Source organism: Sciurus vulgaris (assembly GCF_902686455.1).
Source record: "Sciurus vulgaris genome assembly, chromosome: 7".
Classification (NCBI taxonomy): Eukaryota; Metazoa; Chordata; class Mammalia; order Rodentia; family Sciuridae; genus Sciurus; species Sciurus vulgaris.
In genome coordinates, this window is record NC_136467.1 from 83,667,458 (window position 1) to 83,687,247 (window position 19,790).

A 19,790-nucleotide genomic window follows, 5' to 3' on the forward strand; every position below is an offset into this window, starting at 1 on the left:
TACAGTGCTTCCTTCCTCCATACTTGCCCCCCTCCCTAACCCTAACTCTAACCCTTCCCTCCCCCCATTATGTGTCATCATCCACTTATTAGCAATATCATTCGTCCTTTGGCTTTTTGAGATTGGCTTATCTCACTTAGCATGATATTCTCCAATTTCATCCATTTGCCTGCAAATGCCATAATTTTATCATTCTTTATGGCTGAGTAATATTCCATTGTATATATATACCACAATTTCTTTATCCACTCATCAATTGAAGGGCATCTAGGTTGGTTCCACAGTCTGGCTATTGTGAATTGAGCAGCTATGAACATTGATGTGGCTGTATCTCTGTAGTATGCTGATTTTAAGTCCTTTGGGTATAGGCCAAGGAGTGGGATAGCTGGGTCAAATGGAGGGTCCATTCCAAGTTTTCTAAGGAATCTCCACACTGCTTTCCAGAGTGGCTGCACTAATTTGCAGCCCCACCAGCAATGTATGAGTGTACCTTTCTCCCCACATCCTCGCCAACACCTATTGTTGCTCGTATTCTTGATAATCGCCATTCTAATTGGGGTGAGATGGAATCTTAGGGTGGTTTTGATTTGCATTTCTCTTATTACTAGAGATGTGGAACATTTTTCCATATGTTTGTTGATTGCTTGTAGATCTTCTTCTGTGAAGTGTCTATTCATTTCCTTGGCCCATTTGTCAACTGGATTATTTCTATTCTTGGAGTAGAGTTTTTTGAGTTCTTTATAGATTCTGGAGATTAGTGCTCTATCTGAAGTATGATTGGCAAAGATATTCTCCCACTCTCTAGGCTCTTTCTTCGCATTGCTGATAGTTTCCTTTGCTGAGAGAAAGCTTTTTAGTTTGAATCTATCCCAGTGGTTGATTCTAGCTTTTATTTCTTATGCTATGGGAGTCCTGTTAAGGAAGTCTGGTCCTGAGCTGACATGTTGAAGATCTGGACCTACTATAATCTGCAGGGTCTCTGGTCTGATTCCGAGGTCCTTAATCCATTTTGAGTTGAGTTTCGTGCATGGTGAGAGATATGGGTTTAGTTTCATTCTGTTGCATATGGATTTCCAATTCTCCCAGCACCATTTGTTGAAGAGGCTATCTTTTCTCCATTGCATATTTTTGGCCCCTTTGTCTAGTATGAGAAAATTGTATTTATTTGGGTTTGTGTCCGTGTCCTCAATTCTGTACCATTGATCTACCTTTCTATTTTGGTACCAATACCATGCCATTTTTGTTACTATTGCTTTGTAGTAGAGTTGAAGATTTGGTATTGCAATACCCCCTGTTTCACTCTTCCTGCTAAGGATTGCTTTAGCTATTCTGGGTTTCTTATTCTTCCAGATGAATTTCATGATTGCTTGCTCTATTTCCGTAAGGTACGTCATTGGGATTTTAATTGGAATTGCATTGAATTTGTATAGCACTTTAGGTAGTATGGCCATTTTGACAATATTAATTCTTCCTATCCAAGAACATGGAAGATCTTTCCATCTTCTAAGGTGTTCTTTAATTTCTTTCTTTAGTGTTGTATAGTTCTCATTGTAGAGGTCTTTCACCTCTTTTGTGAGATTGATTCCCAAGTATTTTATTTTTTTCAATGCTATTGTGAATGGGGTAGTTTTCCTAATTTCTCTTTCTGAAGACTCATCACTTATGTATAAAAATGCATTGGATTTATGAGCATTGATCTTGTAACCTGCTACTTTACTAAATTCATTTATGAGTTCTAAGAGTTTTCTGGTGGAATTTCCAGGTTCCTCTAAATATATAATCATGTCATCAGCGAACAGGGATAGTTTGAGTTCCTCTTTTCCAATTCGTATCCCTTTCTCAGCCGAGTTCTACAAAACCTTTAAAGAAGAGCTCATTCCAATACTTCTCAAAGTATTCCATAAAATAGAAGAGGAGGGAACCCTCCCAAACTCATTCTATGAAGCCAATATCACACTGATACCTAAACCAGACAGAGACTCATCAAGGAAAGAAAATTTCAGACCAATATCCTTAATGAACATCGACGCAAAAATTCTCAACAAAATTTTAGCAAATCGCATACAAAAACATATTAAAAAGATAGTGCACCATGATCAAGTGGGTTTCATCCCAGGGATGCAAGGTTGGTTCAACATCAGGAAATCAATAAATGTAATTCACCATATCAATAGACTTAAAGTCAAGAATCACATGATCATTTCAATAGATGCAGAAAAAGCATTTGATAAAATACAGCACCCCTTCATGCTTAAAACACTAGAAAAAAATAGGGTAGTGGGAACATTCCTTAACATTGTAAAGGCCATGTATGCTAAGCCCATGGCTAATATCATTCTAAATGGTGAAAAACTGAAAGCATTCCCCCTAAAAACTGGAACAAGGCAGGGATGCCCTCTTTCACCACTTCTATTTAACATCGTTCTTGAGACTCTAGCCAGAGCAATTAGACAAATCAATCTAGTTTCAAAATATTTATAAATGAACCTAAAAATGAAGTGTTAGATTTTTTTACTCTTATATGGTTTTGAAGCAGTGATAGATGGGGCAAATTACCAGAGAATCTAGGAAGAAATATTTTTATATCAATGTAATTTTTGCAAGTCTTTTGACTTTTTGAAACTTTAAAAGTTAGCATTAGCAAATTTTCATAATGTGTCAGTGAACTGCTATTGTGATGTCTTCCTTGATTGAACATAATCATTATACTCATATCCCAGATTTTTCCACCTGGAATGCCACAAGGTCTTCATAGATGATAAATAATGCATAAACTTTGTTTGTGCTATTTAGGGGATATGTGGAACTTTCTGCCTAACAATCCTTTTCTAGAAAATTCCCTCTTTCCATCCACATAACTAACATTGGTCCAGGGCATCTCTCCACATTTCCAAAGTTCCCTCTGACGTAACTAGATTCCTGACTTCTTATGATTTTGTTGGTGTTCAGTATCTCCTTGGATTACATGAACCAACTTAATTCTCCTGTTACCTGAATGTGGAAAAGTTGATAATTTCTCTTACCCATGCAACTAATATCTGTTTGCATGGTCTGTCAGTTGGGATGCTGAGCTGAGTAGATCAAGTGGGAAAGCCTAGAGCAGAAGTTAATGACCTGGTAAAAATAACATTAAGCTGGCATAACAAATATCTCTCATCATTGAAAGATACAACAAATTTACCTAGTGAGTATAGCAGAGTACATGGTTAAGGCATTAGCAACCTAGTATAGAAAGAAAAACCAAGGGAGCTTTCTGAGAGCTGCCTCTGCTTTACAGATGCTCTGAGATATTCCTATACAGTTGTCATTGATCATATTACAATTATTCATTGTTTCTTCAAGCCTTTAGCCCTTTCCTTGTGCTGCCTTAGTTGTAACATTCAAAATTGTGACAGGAATATAAAAGACTGATATACAAAAGAGAAAAAAATTTTGGAGACAAATTGTATGTCCTCAATTCTAGGTCATTTCTTTCAGTTAATGTGTCTAGGTTAGAATATATTTCACAGTGATATTTTCTTAAAAATTCATCAGCCATCGAGGAAAATAAGATTCAGTTGTCAATGTCTATGCATTTGTGAACTTGATTATAAAAGGGATCTATTCAATTTGGTTATGTGCTGTTTGAATTTTAAGTGAAATTGGGATCTTATTTATGTAAAGTGAAAGGCTTTCACTAAAACATTGAACATCTATCCATCAAAGCTTCCAGTTGGCTTTTTAGTAAAGAAAGTTTTAATTTACAAAAAAAAAGAAAAAAAAACTGTGATTTTACTCAAGTAAGTTGTGCAAGGAAAAGAGTGATATTCTTCAATATGCCTAGAAATTCTTTTGTCAGCACTAACGATGCTATACAGGTCAAGGTTTGAGCATGGCTTATGAAATACAGGGAGTTATCATGGTATCATCTATAAACGACAGTAGCCTAACATAATTTGGAAAAAATTCTTAAATATCAGAAAAACTGAAGATTTACTCTAAAGTTATGATTGCTGAAAGAAAAAAAAATCTACATAACTATATGGATAAATTAATAATATTATTAGATTTCCCCCTCAAAAGTTACTGTAAAGTGAATGAAGTGTGTCAAAACTGCTAGCAATTTATAATTGAGGAATTCATGTATTCTGAGTGTGTGCTTCTATCAGATCACAAGTTGAAACTAGAATATGTTTTTCAAGTACATGTGTCTAAAAATTGTACACCCAGGACTAATTGAATTGTTTGACAAATATTATTCTCTTCACTCTCAAAACACACCAGGACATGATTAGGTTATACACATTTTTGACTGAAGGCTCTGTAAGTTTCTACTGTATATTTTTAAGGTATCTTTTTTAGAAAAAGTATTAAAAGTTTTTATGAGATGTTTCCACCAGGAAGTCTATTAAGAATAATTGATGGCATTAAATTAGTTTCATTGCCATTTTAGGGGCTCTTTTTAAAACTCTACTGCAGATTGGAAACTGATTGGTATTAAAATGAGCAGAAATCTCCACCTTTAATACATTTAAAATGACACAGCTCTGTAAAACTGGAAAACATTTTGTTTTGAGGCTACTGATAACTAAATGGCAAGAGCATCAGTATGCCAATAGAAAATTTCTCTAGCTATGAACTGGTCCTTATATATCCTTGCTTTTCTTCCATTACCAATTGACCTGACTGAGAATATTTAGGTGATCTTTAGTTCAGAATTAAAACAGTGTTGAAGCTTTTTATTTTAGAATCTATAATTTTATTGGATTCCATAGCCTCTCTAGAATTTGTATTCTATGTTGAATACATAGCTTTCTTGTATCTTTCATATTTTTGTTTTTACAAATAATTGTGTCATGATATGCTAGTGTTAATATGACCTTTTGTAAAGCAGTTTCATTATGTAAAAATATTTAATTTTTAAAAAGCAATTGAATATTTTTGCTTATTCAGACCCTAGTAAGAAGCAGTGTAGAGTATTTTAGATCAATACAGAGCAGATGCAATTTTTTTGATCTGCTTAAGTTTCAGAGATGGATCCTTAAGATAGTAGTCATATCATAAGATACTGCAACTTGTTATTACCACCTGTGCCGCAAGGGGCCTGCGGTTGATCCAGGGAAGACACATGGAAGCACGATTCCACTGCTTCTACTTATAATTATTAGTGTAGCCCACAAATTAATAGAATACATTTAAAGCATTTCCTACAATCATATATTACTTTTTAGATTGTAATTGCTGGTATTAAATTTAAATTCATTTAGCTACACAGAAGGTTGAGGTGGTAGGATTACAAGTCAGAGACCAGCCTGGGCAACAACTTAGCAAGAAGCTGCATTAAAATAAAAATGAAAAGGGTTGGAGATGTAGCTAGAATACTTTCCTAGCAAGCACAAAGTCCTGAGTCTAATCCCCAGTACCACCAACAGCAACAAAAAGAAAAAGAAAACAACAAAGAAATCATTTACTTTAGAATCCTGGCATTTTATATCAATATTGCATAGATATATTTTCTCCTTTCAGGAAGACAAAATTTCAATCAACACAAAGGGGTATAATGGAAAATTAATTAAGTAGGTAAGTAAATTTATAAAAAACATAGAAAAGATAGTTTTTCACCAAAAAAAGTCATGTTAGAAAAACACAGACTCTGTAACTCTGTTTATGATATTGCATAATTGACAGGTTAAATATTCCCCCCAAACATTAATAATGTAGTAAAATGCTTCAGTGATCAAATAAAGTACCTTCAATTGAAATTTTTTTTTTTTGTATTTTGGTATATTATTGACTCTGCTGTTAGGAGAAAACAATTTTTTTGGGTGTGCGTTATTTAATTCTTGCATTAAAGAAAGTGAAATGGGAAACTGCCAAATAGAAAACAAAGTATAATTTGAATCAGAGACATGGCATGAACAAGAAAAAATATAAAGGAATGATGAATTTCCGGGAATCAAAATAACATCAAAGGAAACTTCTAATCAAAAGATGGTGCTTCAATAGCTAAACTATGGAACCAACCTAGATGCCCTTCAACAGATAAATGGATAAAGAAACTGGTATATATACACAATGGAATATTATTCAGCCTTAAAGAAGAATGCAATTATGGCATTTGCAGGTAAGTGAATGGAGCTATAGAATATCATGCTAAGTAAAATAAGCCAATCCCAAAGAACCAAAAGCTGAATGTTTTCTCTGATATGTAGATGCTAATTCATGATAAGGTAGAGGGGGAGGTGAAAGGGGGAAGAAGAGAGGTATTTTGGACTACACAGAGGGGAGTGAAGGGAGAGGAGGGTTATAGGGGTAGAAATGATCATAGAATGAATCAGACATTTTTACTCTATGTGCATATGTGATTACATGACCTGTATAACTCTACATCATGTACAACCAGATGAAAGAGAAGTTACATTCCATTTATGTATGTTGTGTCAAAATGCATTCTACTGTCCTGTATAATTAATTAGAACAAATTTAAAAAAAAAAATTTTAAGATGTTGCTTACCCGAAATTAACCCATACATACATAGTCAGATAATTTGCACAAAAGGCCCCAAGAATACACAATGAGTGAGGTATAATCTCTTCATTAAATTTTTGAGAAAATTATCTACATGCAAAAAACCCCCACAAAACAAATGCAATTGAACGCTTGTATTACACCATACACAAAAATCAACTCAAACTAGATTAAAGATTTAAACATAAGACCTGAAATCTTAAAACTCTCAAAAGAAAACAAAAGGGAGATGTGTGTGTGTGAGTGTGAGGGTAGGAAGGAAGGAAGGGAAGAAAACCTAAGGGAAAATTTCCATGACTTGCAATGATTTTTTGTTTAATATGATACCAAAAGCATAGGCAAAAAGCCCAAAATAACCAAATTGGATAATATCAAAGTAGAAAAGTTTCTTTCCAGGAAAGAAAATAATTTTAAATCTGAAAAGGCACCCCACAGAGTGGAAGAAAATATCTGAAATCATATCCAATAAGGCATTAGTATCCAAAATATGTAAGGAACTCTTATAACTCAATAGCAATAAACCAATTAATGGCCAAGGGACCTGAAAAAAACATTTTTACAAAGAAGACATACAAATGGTCAATAGATATACAGGAAGGTACCGAACACCACTAATTTTCAGGGAAATGTAAATTGAAACCATAAGAAGATATTGCCTTACTCATATTAGGATACAAAAGTCAAGAGTCAAAAGATAGGAACTGAGGATGTGACTCAGTACTAGAGTGCTAGCTAGCCTACCATGTGTGTGAGGTCCTGGGTTTGATTTCCAGCACCACCGCCCCCCCCCCCCCCACACACAAAAGTCAAAAGTTAAACAAGCATTGGCCAGGATGTAGAGAAAAGGGAAGCATTTCTCTTATATTGTTGATGACAGTGCAAATTAGTATAGACATTATGAAGAACACTAGAGAGTTTCCTCAAAAAATTAAAAATAGAACTCCTGTATGATCCACCAATCTCACTTCTGGGTATACAAAAAAAAATGAAATTACTATCTCAAAGAAATATCTTCATGCCTATATTCATTGCAGAACTATTCATTATAGTCAAGACATGGAAACAATCTGCAAATTTGTCACAGATGAATGGATAAAGAAAATGTCATTCACAGAGAGGAATATTATTTAGTCATAAAAAGGAAATCCTTCCATTTATAGTCACATGGATGAACCAGTAGACATGCTAAGTGAAATAAACAAGATACAGAAAGACAACTATTGCATCGTCTAACTTATAAACGAATTCTTTAAAAAGTGAATTCACAGAAACAGAAAGTACAGGAGTTATTACCAGGGGATCAGGAGTAGGGGAAATAGGAGCTGTTGGATAAGGGGTACAAACTGGCATCTATCTAGAGACTTAATGTACAGCATGGTGACTATGGTTAATAATAATGTATATCTAAAATTGGCTAAGGGAGTAGATCATAAGTATTCTCACCACCAAAAATGGTATGTGGGTGATATATATATATTAATTAGCCTTATTTTGATAATCATTTCATAAGTATACACAAAACATCACAGTGTATAACATATGTAAATTTTATTGGTAAATTATATGTTAAGTAAATTATACATTACCAGTAAATTTTACATTACTAATAAATTTTATTGGTAAATTACATGTTAAAAGTTACTTAATAAGAACTGTTCAAAAATAAGAAAGTAGACTTTATTGTGAACATAAGCTCTTTTAGAGGTTTTGATTTGTTAAAAATGACAGAAATAATGACCCTCCCCCAAACGAATCATGATAAAGTAGATTTTTAGAATAGTTTAAATCACTAACCTACATTCTGAGATCTGGTGCTATTTGTCCAGAAAGAAATATAGCAAAGAAAGAGCCTACTAGTATAAAGAGTAATGTAAATTTTTTAACAATCATTTAAGTCCTGATATAGAGTACAACTGATCTTATCAATTTGGCTTCATGATTTAGCATAAATAGCTAGTAAGCTAAAACCCAGTGGCTTTCACTTGAAAAACTGATCTTGTGAACTGGCAACTTTGTCTTTAAAAAAAAAAAGTCTGTTTCCTAGAAATATTATATAGCCTTAAACGAAAGTTTCACTTGAGTATGTTTTTATTTTTTAATAGGGAAAAAAAAGAAATAAAAACCAAATTCAAGATAGTTATATTTTTAAGCCACCAAAAGAGCTTATTATTATCAACTACGATTTGGAATACGGCAAGAGATCAATGAGCCAATAGTGTCCTCTCTGAGACCTGAATGAACTGGATTTCTAATTTATTTTCGTGAAATAACTGTACAGGAGTGCCATTCTATAGCACTTTGACAATTGGCCTGGTTGTCCTTTTTCTCCACTCTGAAAAAAGATTACTTTAGCAATAAAAAAAAATATTTTTGAGTATTATCAGTTTGAATCCTACATGTTCCACAAAGGCCCCGGTGTGTTCAATGCCTGATCCCCAAGGTGGCACTATTGGGAGGTGGTGAAACATCTATGAGGTGGGACTTTGTGGGAGGTCCTTAGGTCATTGGGGTGTGTTTTTGAAGAGAACTGAGAAACCCTGGTCTCCTCTCTCATCTTTTTTCTGGCTGATGAGTGATTTTGTTCTGCTACGTGTCCCCACCTGGATGTGCTGCCTTGCTGCAGGCCCCAAACAATGAGGCCAGTGGACCATGGACTGGAACCTCCAATGCTCTGGACCAGAATAAACCTTTTCTCTTTTCAGTTAATTATCTCAGTTATTTCATTAGCATGATAAAAAACTGACTAATATAAGTATCAAATAAAAGCTGTGGATTTCAGTACAGGAAAAGATAACATGTATGGAAACATTTGTGTACAATTTCAAGATATTTGCAGCCTGTCCAAAGTTCCTGGGTACCTGGTGTTGGATTAATCAACTATTTTACAGTGTTACTATGCACCTGCTGTCAGCACAGTCTTTTCCCTGCCACTAAAGTTTGTATAACTTCTATAATATGATATTCTTACCTTCAAGAGGATACAGTACTTGCTGAAGGATAGAACAGTAGAGAGGAGCTTCGCCAGCCTGTAGCCAACCCCAGAAGGTACACATCATCCCACAAAAGGAATGGATAAGCCCTAGGTATTAGAAAGTATGTCTCACACAGCCCCTAAAGGAGTCAAACCTAAAATTTGTCTAATGTTCAAATTTTGTTACCTGATTTTACACAACTTTTGATAGATAATTATATGCTTTATACAAGGAAATGCAGAACTTCTAAGCTTTCTATTTTAAATGGTTAAAAAACATTTTTATGACATTCCAACTCACTCTGGTGGGGGAAAAAAGGACACAAAAGAAAATATGAAAAGAGAGAGAGAGAGAATATGGCTGGTTTTTGAGTCTTTCTGCAAAGAATAGTAGTACAGTGGTGAAGAAGAATTAGGCACAACAGTTAAGTCTTTTGCTTAGATTTTTTTTTTTTAACAATTAAGGAATGCATTCACCAAAAAAAGTCTTACTGTCAAATTGATCCCAATAGCTTACACTGAAGACCTTTTATGAAGCTGATAGGTGAAAATTATATGAGTCAAGCATTGAGCTGAATAAAACAGTAGAAAGCTTCCTTTCTACCCCTCCCAGAGGAAAGCTGTATTGTTTTAGAGTGTCAAAGTCTTAAGGTATTACTAAGAAAAAAATAAGCACAATGTAAGAGTTGTTCAAATTTGGGTAAAGTAAATATTTTAAAAGTTGAAGTATGAACTGGTATTTCCAGCCAAGTCAGAATGACAGGGACTGAATTTACTTTCCTTCCTGAAACAAATTTTAAAAATATAAATACAAGTACATTTTAAATAGAAATATAAATACATTTTAAAAAATAAAATATATGAAGGATAGGTTTTCTAGAAACGACATCAGGCAATGAATAACAGTGATTCTAAGAGAGCAGAAACAAATGAGATGAGCACCAAAATTGTCCTACTTTATTGTCTAGGAATGTTTCTAGACTGTGGTGCAGAATTGAGGAGTCCAAATGGAGGCTGGCATTGTCCCTAAGTTCAAAATGGGAATTAGGAGTTCAGAGAGACCAATGCTGTTACAGTTTGAAGGCATGGAACTATAAAAACATTGCATAAACTAACAAAGCTCACTCATGAAGAAATATCTTTTTTTTTTTTTTCTTGGTGGTACTGGGAATTGAATCTAGGAGTGTTTTACCACTGAGCTACATTCCCAGACCTTTTTATTTATTTCAAGATGCTAAGTTGCCCAGGCTGGCTTTGAACTTATGATCTTTCTGCCTCAGTCTTTGGAGTGGGATCTGCCACCCTTCCCAGCTAAAACCATTTTATTTTTCTTTTTGGTGGTGCTAAGGATTGAACCCAGGATCTTCTTCATGGTAAGCAAGTGCTCTAACACCAAGCTACATCCCTAGTCCAGAAATAGAGCATTTTAATAGCTACATATCTATTTAAATAGATTCATTTTTTTGCTAAAAATATTTCCATAGAGAAAATATCCAGTCCAGATGACTTTATAGGTGAATTCTAGCCAAACATTTAAGGAAAATAACAATCTTTTAGAAAACTGCTAGAAAATTAAAAGGAATGAAATACTTACCAACTCATTCTGTGAGGCCAGCTTTACTCAATTCCAATAACCACCCAAAGTCTCTATAGGAAGAAAAATACACACTTATGTCTTTATAAACATATATGGAAATGTTCTTATAACAAGATTGTGGCAATTTAAACCACAAAGTGAACTTCAGTGGATTTCCCAGAAATGTAAGATTGGTTTAACAGTGAAAAATCCTTCAAGGTAATTCACTGTATTAATAGACTAAAAAGGAAAACCATGTGATCATATCACGAGGCGCAAAAAAAAAAAAAAAAAAAAAAAAAAAAAATTGAACAAAATCCACACCTATTCTGATTAAAATTCTCAAACTAGGAAGAAAAAGCCCTTTACCTGGGAAAGAGCCTCTATGAAAGCCCACAATAAATACCAGACATTATGGTGAAAAATGGAAGGGCTTTACCCTGATGTCCACAAAAAGGAGAGTGTGTGCTCTCAGCATTTTTACTCAATCTTCTTATTGGAGTTCGGAGTAAGAAAAAGAAAGAAAAGCCATGTAGATCAGAAATAAAGAAGTAACTCGGCTTTTTTAACATGTTTATCCTATGTGGAACATTTTGTTACATCACAAAAAGCCTGTTAGAACTACTACAGTTCAGCAAGTTTGCAGCATAGCAGATCAGTATACAAAACTCAATTGCTTTTCTGTATGCTAGTAATTAAGAATTTAAAAAATTATTTTTATTGTGTTTCTTACAAAAAAGCAAAAGAAATCCCCTGGCCTGAGAATGGATATAACCATGGATGCTATTCACTACAAGCCATTCTCAAATAAGAAAAGTCCATGCTTATGCTAGGATGACATGAAAACTGCTCATCTGGACTATCGGGTGAGTGAAGTACCTACTTTTGGCCACTCAATTTGGGCTTTCATAGCAAGGGAGTTCTGAAAAGGAAGTAACCCTGGAGTGAGCTTTTAAAGAGAATAATATAGGTACTTCAGGCATTATATGACCTAACCTCAAAAGTTATGCATCACCATTTCTATTATTTGGAGCAGCCAGAGTCTACCTAGATTCAAAGGGAAAGAATGCAGATTCCAGTTTTCTTGTTTTTTGGGGTATTGGGAATTGAACTCAGGGGCACTCAACCACTAAGCCACATCCCCAGCCCTATTTTGTATTTTATTTGGAGACGGGGTTTCACTGAGTTGCTTAACCCCTTGCTTTTGCTGAGGTTTTGAACTCACTGTCCTCCTGCCTCAACCTCGCGCGCTGCTGGGATTTCAGGAGTTACCAGATTCCAGTTTTGATGGGGGAGTAGCAAGGTCACATTGTAGAAAAATATGTGGAATGAAGATATCTTGGCATGTCTCTTTGGAGATACAACTTGTTACTAAGAACAACAAACAAGTTGTTTGTTTTAAAATCAGATATAATAAAAAGTAAATGATAAATTAATGGAAATGGTGTCTGGTTTCCATTGATTTGTTAGTGGGAAATGAGGCATTTATGTTTTAAGGCTGATTTTCCCAAACATGAGATATTTAACTGTCCCATAGTTTACTCTCGGAAGCTAGTTCACTCATTCTGGCTTATTAGCCATAGGCAAAGGGTAGAATTCAAATTGCAAGACAGTAATGATCACCACTTTCCGTTGTGGGTAGAGGAGGACTTATTTTTCAGTGTTTCTATTGACAAGTTTCTTGAGATAACCTATGCATTATTTAAAAGGTTAATGATACAATACATCCAATTTCTTATTCCTACATATCTAAAGTGGGTTTGGTTTATTTTATTCTCCTAGCTTATTTGCTATGCCACAGTAGTTTGATTATTCTTCTTAATCTATATGAGATCTTCTTTTTAACCTTCCTATATTAAAAAAAAATTATAGTGGATCAAAGACTTAGGCACTAGAACAGAGACCTTGTGACTATCATAAGAAAAAGTAGGCTCAGATCTTCACCATGTTGGCCTAGGATCTGACTTCCTTAACAAGACTCCTAAATCAAGAAGTTAAATCAAGAATCAATAAATGGGATGGGCTCAAACTAAAAAGCTTCTTCTCAGCAAAAGAAACAATCAATAATGTGACGAGAGAGATTACAGAATGGGAGAAAATCTTTACCACAAGGGCCTCAGATAGAACATTGATCTCCAGGATATATAAAGAACTCAAAAAACTTAACACCAATAATAATAATAATAATAATAACCCAATCAATAAATCGGCTAAGGAACTGAACACTTTACAGAAGAAGATATACAATCAATCAACAAATATATGAAAAAAATGTTCAATATCTCTAGCAATTAGAGAAATGCAAATCAAAACTAAGATTTCATCTCACTCTAATCAGAATGGCAATTATCAAGAATACAAGCAACAATAAATGTTGGCGAGGATGTGGGGAAAAAAGTACACTTATACATTGCTGATGGGAATACAAAATGGTGCAACCATTATGGAAAGCAGTATGGAGATTCCTCAGAAAACTTGGAATGAAACCACCATTTGACCCAGTTATCCCACTCCTCGGTTTATACCCAAAGGACTTAAAATCAGCATATTGCAGTGATGCAGCCACATCAATGTTTATAGCAGCTCAATGCGTAAGAGCTAAACTATGGAACCAACCTAGGTGCCCTTCAACAGATGAATGGATAAAGAAAAATTTTATATACAGATATATATATATATATTATATATATATATATATATATAATGGAATACTACTGGGATTATCATGCTAAGCGAACTAAACCAAACCCCAAAACCAAAGACTGAATGTTTTCTCTGATATGCAGATGCTAATTCACCATAAGCAGGGTGTGCTAGGGAAGAATAGTTACTTTATATGAGGTAGAGGGGATGAAGGGAGGGGAAAGGGTATGGGGGTAAGAAGAATAGTAGAATGAAACAGACATTATTACCTCATGTTCATATATGACTACATGACTGATGTGATCCTATAATATGTACAATCAGAAAAACAAGAAATTATACTCCAATTATGTATGACCTACCAAAATGTATAAATGCATTGTACTGTCATATACAACTACCTAGGACAAATAAAAAATAATTTAAAAATTCAATAAAAAACATTTATTATGTATTTAACTATGAATTAAGTACTTTGCTTATGCTAGAGGCATGGCTGAATGTTACCTACCTTCCTTCCTTGTGGAAAATAGGTATCAAGCAAATAGTTGGTTAGAATATGGTAAAGGCTATGAGGAACTGAAAGATTGATGCCATGGGGGTATGTAATGGGAAGTGCAATCTAGTCTTTGAGGTAGTTTGTGATAATGGGAGAGAACAATATGTTAGGGAGAATAAGGTACATGTATAGGAAAGATCACAGTGCCTTTAAAGAACAGAGGATGATATTTGGCACCTTTTATATGCTTATTGGCCATTTGAATGCTGTCTATTGTAAAATCATGTTCGAGTCTTTTATCCCTGTGTTTATTAGGTAGTTTAGTTATTTTTTTAAATTGATTTATAAAAGTTCTTTAAACTTATATTTGGAACTGGGCACAGTAGCAGGAGACTGAGGCAGGAGGATCACAAGTTCAAAGCCAGCCTCAACAATTTAGCAAGGCCCTAAGAAACTTAGTGAGACCATGTCTCTAAATAAAATATAAAAAGAGTGCTGGGCATATGAAATTTAATCCCTGGCACCCCACCCCACCCCTGGGGAAAATATATATATATTCTGGAGCCAGGAATGGTAGCACATGCCTATAATCCCAGTGACTCAAAATGCTGAGGCAGGAGGATCACAGATTTGAGGCCAGCTTGAGCAATTTAGGGAAACCTCGTCTCAAAATAAAAAATACAGAAGGGCTGGGGGGTGTAGCTCAGTGGTAGATTACCCCTGAGTTCAATCTCCAGTACCACAAAAATAAAAAAATAAAAATATATTCTGGATACAAGTCCTTATCAGAAGAAGGACTGATAAGTATGTTTCAAATACATTCTCCCATCTGTAGCTTACTTTTTTTTTTTTTTTACTGTTTGATTTTGTTTTGTTGATGAACGAAAGCTCTTAAATTCAGTCAGTAATATAATTTATCTCTTTTATGACTAGTACTCTTTGTGTTCTGTTTTCTCACATACCTCACAATCATAAAGACATTTGTCTTTTCAAAGAAACTTTATGATTTTAGTTTTGCCATTTAGATCTAACGATCTATATTAAATCAATTTTTAATATGAAAATACAGTTACACCAGAACAATTTATTTTAGAGAACTCCATTTTCTCCATTTTACTGAATAATGGGCAACACAATTGAAAATCAAGCAACTGCACATGTATAGGTCTACTGTCTGGGCTCTGTTCCTTCACTTTGTTCATGCTGGTAGCTTTATGGTTGGTCTTGAAATCTAGTAGTACAAGTCTTCCAACTTGCATCTTATTCTTCAGTATCATCACCAGTATTCTAGGTCTTTTGTACTGTCACATAAATTTAGACTAGCCACACGACTTTTTCACTAGGGAAATGCCAATTAGAGCCATAATGAAATTCCACGTCTACTAATATTGCTAAAATTAAAGACTGAAACTAGTAAGTGTTGGTAAGAAAGTGGAACAATTGGAACTCTTATAAATTGTTGGTAGCAGGGTAAAAATATACAACCACTTTGAAAACCTTTGGGATTATCTACTAATGCCCCCACACAAAAAAGAACTACCTTCTAATGCATCAATTCCATCCCCATATATATGCCCAAGAGAAAAGAGCACATATTTCCACAAGGACTTGTACATAATAATCATTCATATAATTATGGTTATTCACAATAACCACTTTATTCATAGTAACTACCAACTAGAAACAAACCAAATGTCCGTCTATAGGCAAATGCATAACAAAATTACAGCATATTCATACAATGAAATACCATACAGTGAAATAAAAGCATAAACTACTATGAATATGTGTAGTAACATGAATGACTATCTGAACAGTATGTTTGGGGAAAGAAGCTAGGCACAAAAGAAAACAAAACTGTATGATTCATTTACATGAAAATCAAGAACAGGCAAAATTAATCTACAATGATAAAATTTAGAGAGTGGTTTCCTTGTAAATGGTATTGAGAGAACTCTGCATGATATAAATGTGTTATATTTTCATGTGGGTGATAGTTATATAGGTATACACATTGATAAGGTTTCAGCACACTATACCATTAATATTTCTGTATCACTTTATATGTATTATTCCTTAATATAAAAATAGAGAAAATTGCAGTAAGACTGAAGAGAAATCAAAACGGAAGAATGAAATGAAAATAAGCTAGAAAACAATGTCAGATCATGTAGAGCCCTGTAGAGAATATAGAGAATATTCTAGATCATGTAGAGAATATTCTACCTTCTGATGTGAGAATGATAATGAAAACATGAAATTGGTTGTTAAAGGAATTATAAGCACTAGTTGACCACCCTTGATGTTAACTAAGCTGGGCACATCTAACCCGCCACTAAATGGTGTGTTAGTTAGAGTCTTTTTGTTTACAGGTGGCAGAAACCAAACATAATCTTTCTTAAGCAAACAGGATAATTTATCATATGAATATTGGGCTGTTTCACACAACCTAAGATTGGAAACTTGTTTCAAATAGAACAAGAGACTTGAAGAATGTTTGGTCTGGCACTTTTCACTTGGAGGAAAATTTAGTAAGTAGCAAACATAATCAAGTAACTGATTAGTTTATACAGAAGATAGGGTTTGATTGTCCAAGTGAACCGCTCTGTTCTTGAGTCAAATCAAGGATTTTTTCTTGCCCATAATTACAAAACTAATAATTTATAAGAATTTATCAATACTTATAACAATACTAAAAGGTAAACGTTATCCTTCCCATTTTATAGATGTGGAAAATATAACTTACAGGAGTTGAATTACTCAAGTATAGGCAAGTATCTGCACAGTAGCAATGTTAGGGTTTAAATTATTCTTGCATCCAAAATCCATATTACTTTTATCATCATGAAACAGTAGCAAAAAGTAAATTTCAGTTTGGAAATTTTGGAAAAATTAGTGATTTTCTATGTATTTTCTGCACTTTATATCTGTCCAAGTTTTAGGGACTTTAAATTGTTATGTTAAAGAACTATACACTCAAGGTCACTAAAAATATAGGTAATTCAGGATTAGCCTATGTTGATATATAAGTCTTCTCAAAGATTTTTAAAGTCTCTTCAAATGTATTCTGAAAGCACATTCAGAATCAATGTTGCAAATGCCTAACAGACTGGGACTTGATGTTGTGGATGAGGTAGACATTAGAAAATGACATTTTTAGTCAAGTTAGTAGCAAAGTCAGCATTCTGACAGTAATGTCAAAAAATCTGTGGAAAGGCATACTCACCCCTATGTATCACCTGCAAATAGAGACATCCTGGAGCCTTTCTTGATTTCTTAACAGATTTAAATTTTATGGAGTAAGGCCTCCCATTTTAAATCTTTTGAACCAATGATACTACTTCCTTTGTCTGCTCTGAAAATACAGTAGGATGTCAACAGTTCTAAATCTCTCCAATTTCAAGTTTTAAGTATTTGAAGAAAAGGTACTCATACATTGATAATGGGACTGCAAATTAGTATAACCACTCTGGAAAGTAGTATGGAGATTTCTCAAAAAACTAGAATGGACCATGTGACCCTACTTTCCTAGCCCTTGGTATTTTTCCAAAAGAACTAAAATCAACACACTATAGTTATAGAGCCACATCAATGTTTATAGCAACACAATTCATAATGGCCAAATTATGGAACCAGTCCAGATGCTCATCAATTAATGAATGCATTAAGAAAATGTGGCATATATACACAATGGAGTTTTACTCAGCCATAAGGAAGAATGAAATTATGGCATTTACTGGTAAATGGATGGAACTGGAGAACACTTGCTAAATAAAATAAGACAGACTAGAAAAAATCAAAGGTTGAATGTTTTCTCTCATATGCAAAAGTTAGAGTAAAACAAGAGGAACGAGGGGGGATTGAATATCATAAAGATACAGGGAAGATCAGTGGAGTAGAAGAAAGATTAAAAGGGAGGGAGGAGGGGTGGAAGAGGGAAGGAAATGCAGAATGAATTTAACAAAATCACATTATGTGTATGTATATGTATGTGGTGTATTTCCACAGAAAATTTCGCCTTTATGTATATGTAGAAAGCACCAATAAAAAATAAATAAACAAATAAAAGGAAGATCAGTAGAGTAGAGGGAGGAGAATGTGGGAGGAGGAGAGGAAGGAAGATGGGGGCTGAAATAGAGTATATCAAATTCTATGCATGTATGATGTTGTCAAAATGAAACCAACTACTATGTATAATGTCTTAATTTTTTTAAAGGTGCTTGCAGGATACAACAATACCTACGTAGTATTCTTGCCCCAAATCTTTAACATTAATCAAATCATGAAGAAACAATTAGTGAAACTCAAACTGAGCAACATTCAGTAAAATACTTTTCCTGGACTCTTAAAAAAGACTACCAATACCGTGAAAGATGAAAAAGGCTGAACAACTGTTCCAGACTAAGGGGAAATCAAGTTCTATCAAGTAAATGTGGTGTGAGATAATTCTTCAGTCAATATTAGGTATTCCTTTCTTCTTCCATATGAGAAAGTATAAAAATAGTAAGAGCTAACATTTATTAAGCCCTTATTATGTACTTAGTTCTGCACATGGAAAAAGGTTTGTGCATATTAATAATTAGCCCAAGAGTCAGGAGATTGTCTAAGTGAGGACTCTGGAGCAAGTACTCCTAGTTTTGGTTCCTGTATTTACAAATTACTAACTCCATGATATATGACAAGTTACTTTACCATTCTATGCCTCAGTTCTCTCCTCTTTAAAGTGAGGGGATAACAGTACCTTTGGGGTTGGGGGAGGTTTCTGAGGATTGAATAAGACAAACACTTAGAAAAGTGTATGACATGTACTAAGTATCCAATCTATGATAGGTTTTATTATAATTAATACTATTAATACACCAGTTCCTGACTTAGGTTAAAAAAATATATATATATATATATATTTTTTTTTTGGTAGTATTTGGTGACTTAACCAGGGAGCTCTACAAACATGTTACTTAAATTATTTGTGGAAAAATGATAAAAACAAGTTGAAATAATTTCCCCCCAAGGCCACTCAGTAACAGAATTAGGACTTGATTCTTACCTTTAATTTCCCCCAATTTCTCTCCAAGCTGATTTCTTACAGAGGTTGTTTAAATAATCTCTGATATGGAAACTGTCGAAAGCTTTTTGAAAGTTTAAGTATAAACTTGCTCTCTAGATTTACTTAGTCATGCTTATTTATCCCCTGAAACAACTCTAGTGAAACCAACAAACAACATTTCTCATGCAGAAATCGTGTTGACTCCTTCATGATAAGTTATTCTCTTTTGATGATTTGGCTCTGCTGTTTATATAATCTTGGAAAAATCGCAGAGGCTGTGAGCTTGGACAAATCATCCAACCTCTTTGAAAGGGGATTTGGACTAGACAATCTCTAAGGTTATTTCTAGCTCTATTGGGTGGTCCTATGTGTGGAATTGCCACAGTGGTAAGCAAAATGACCTAGACTCTTTTTGCCACTAGGTACACAGGGCCCTGCTGATGCACCATTTCACGTATATGGTATCCTATTTACTATATATTTGTTTACCTCTGATTCTTAAGTATTCAAAATGTAAGGTGGAGATAAAATATATGTAAGAATATC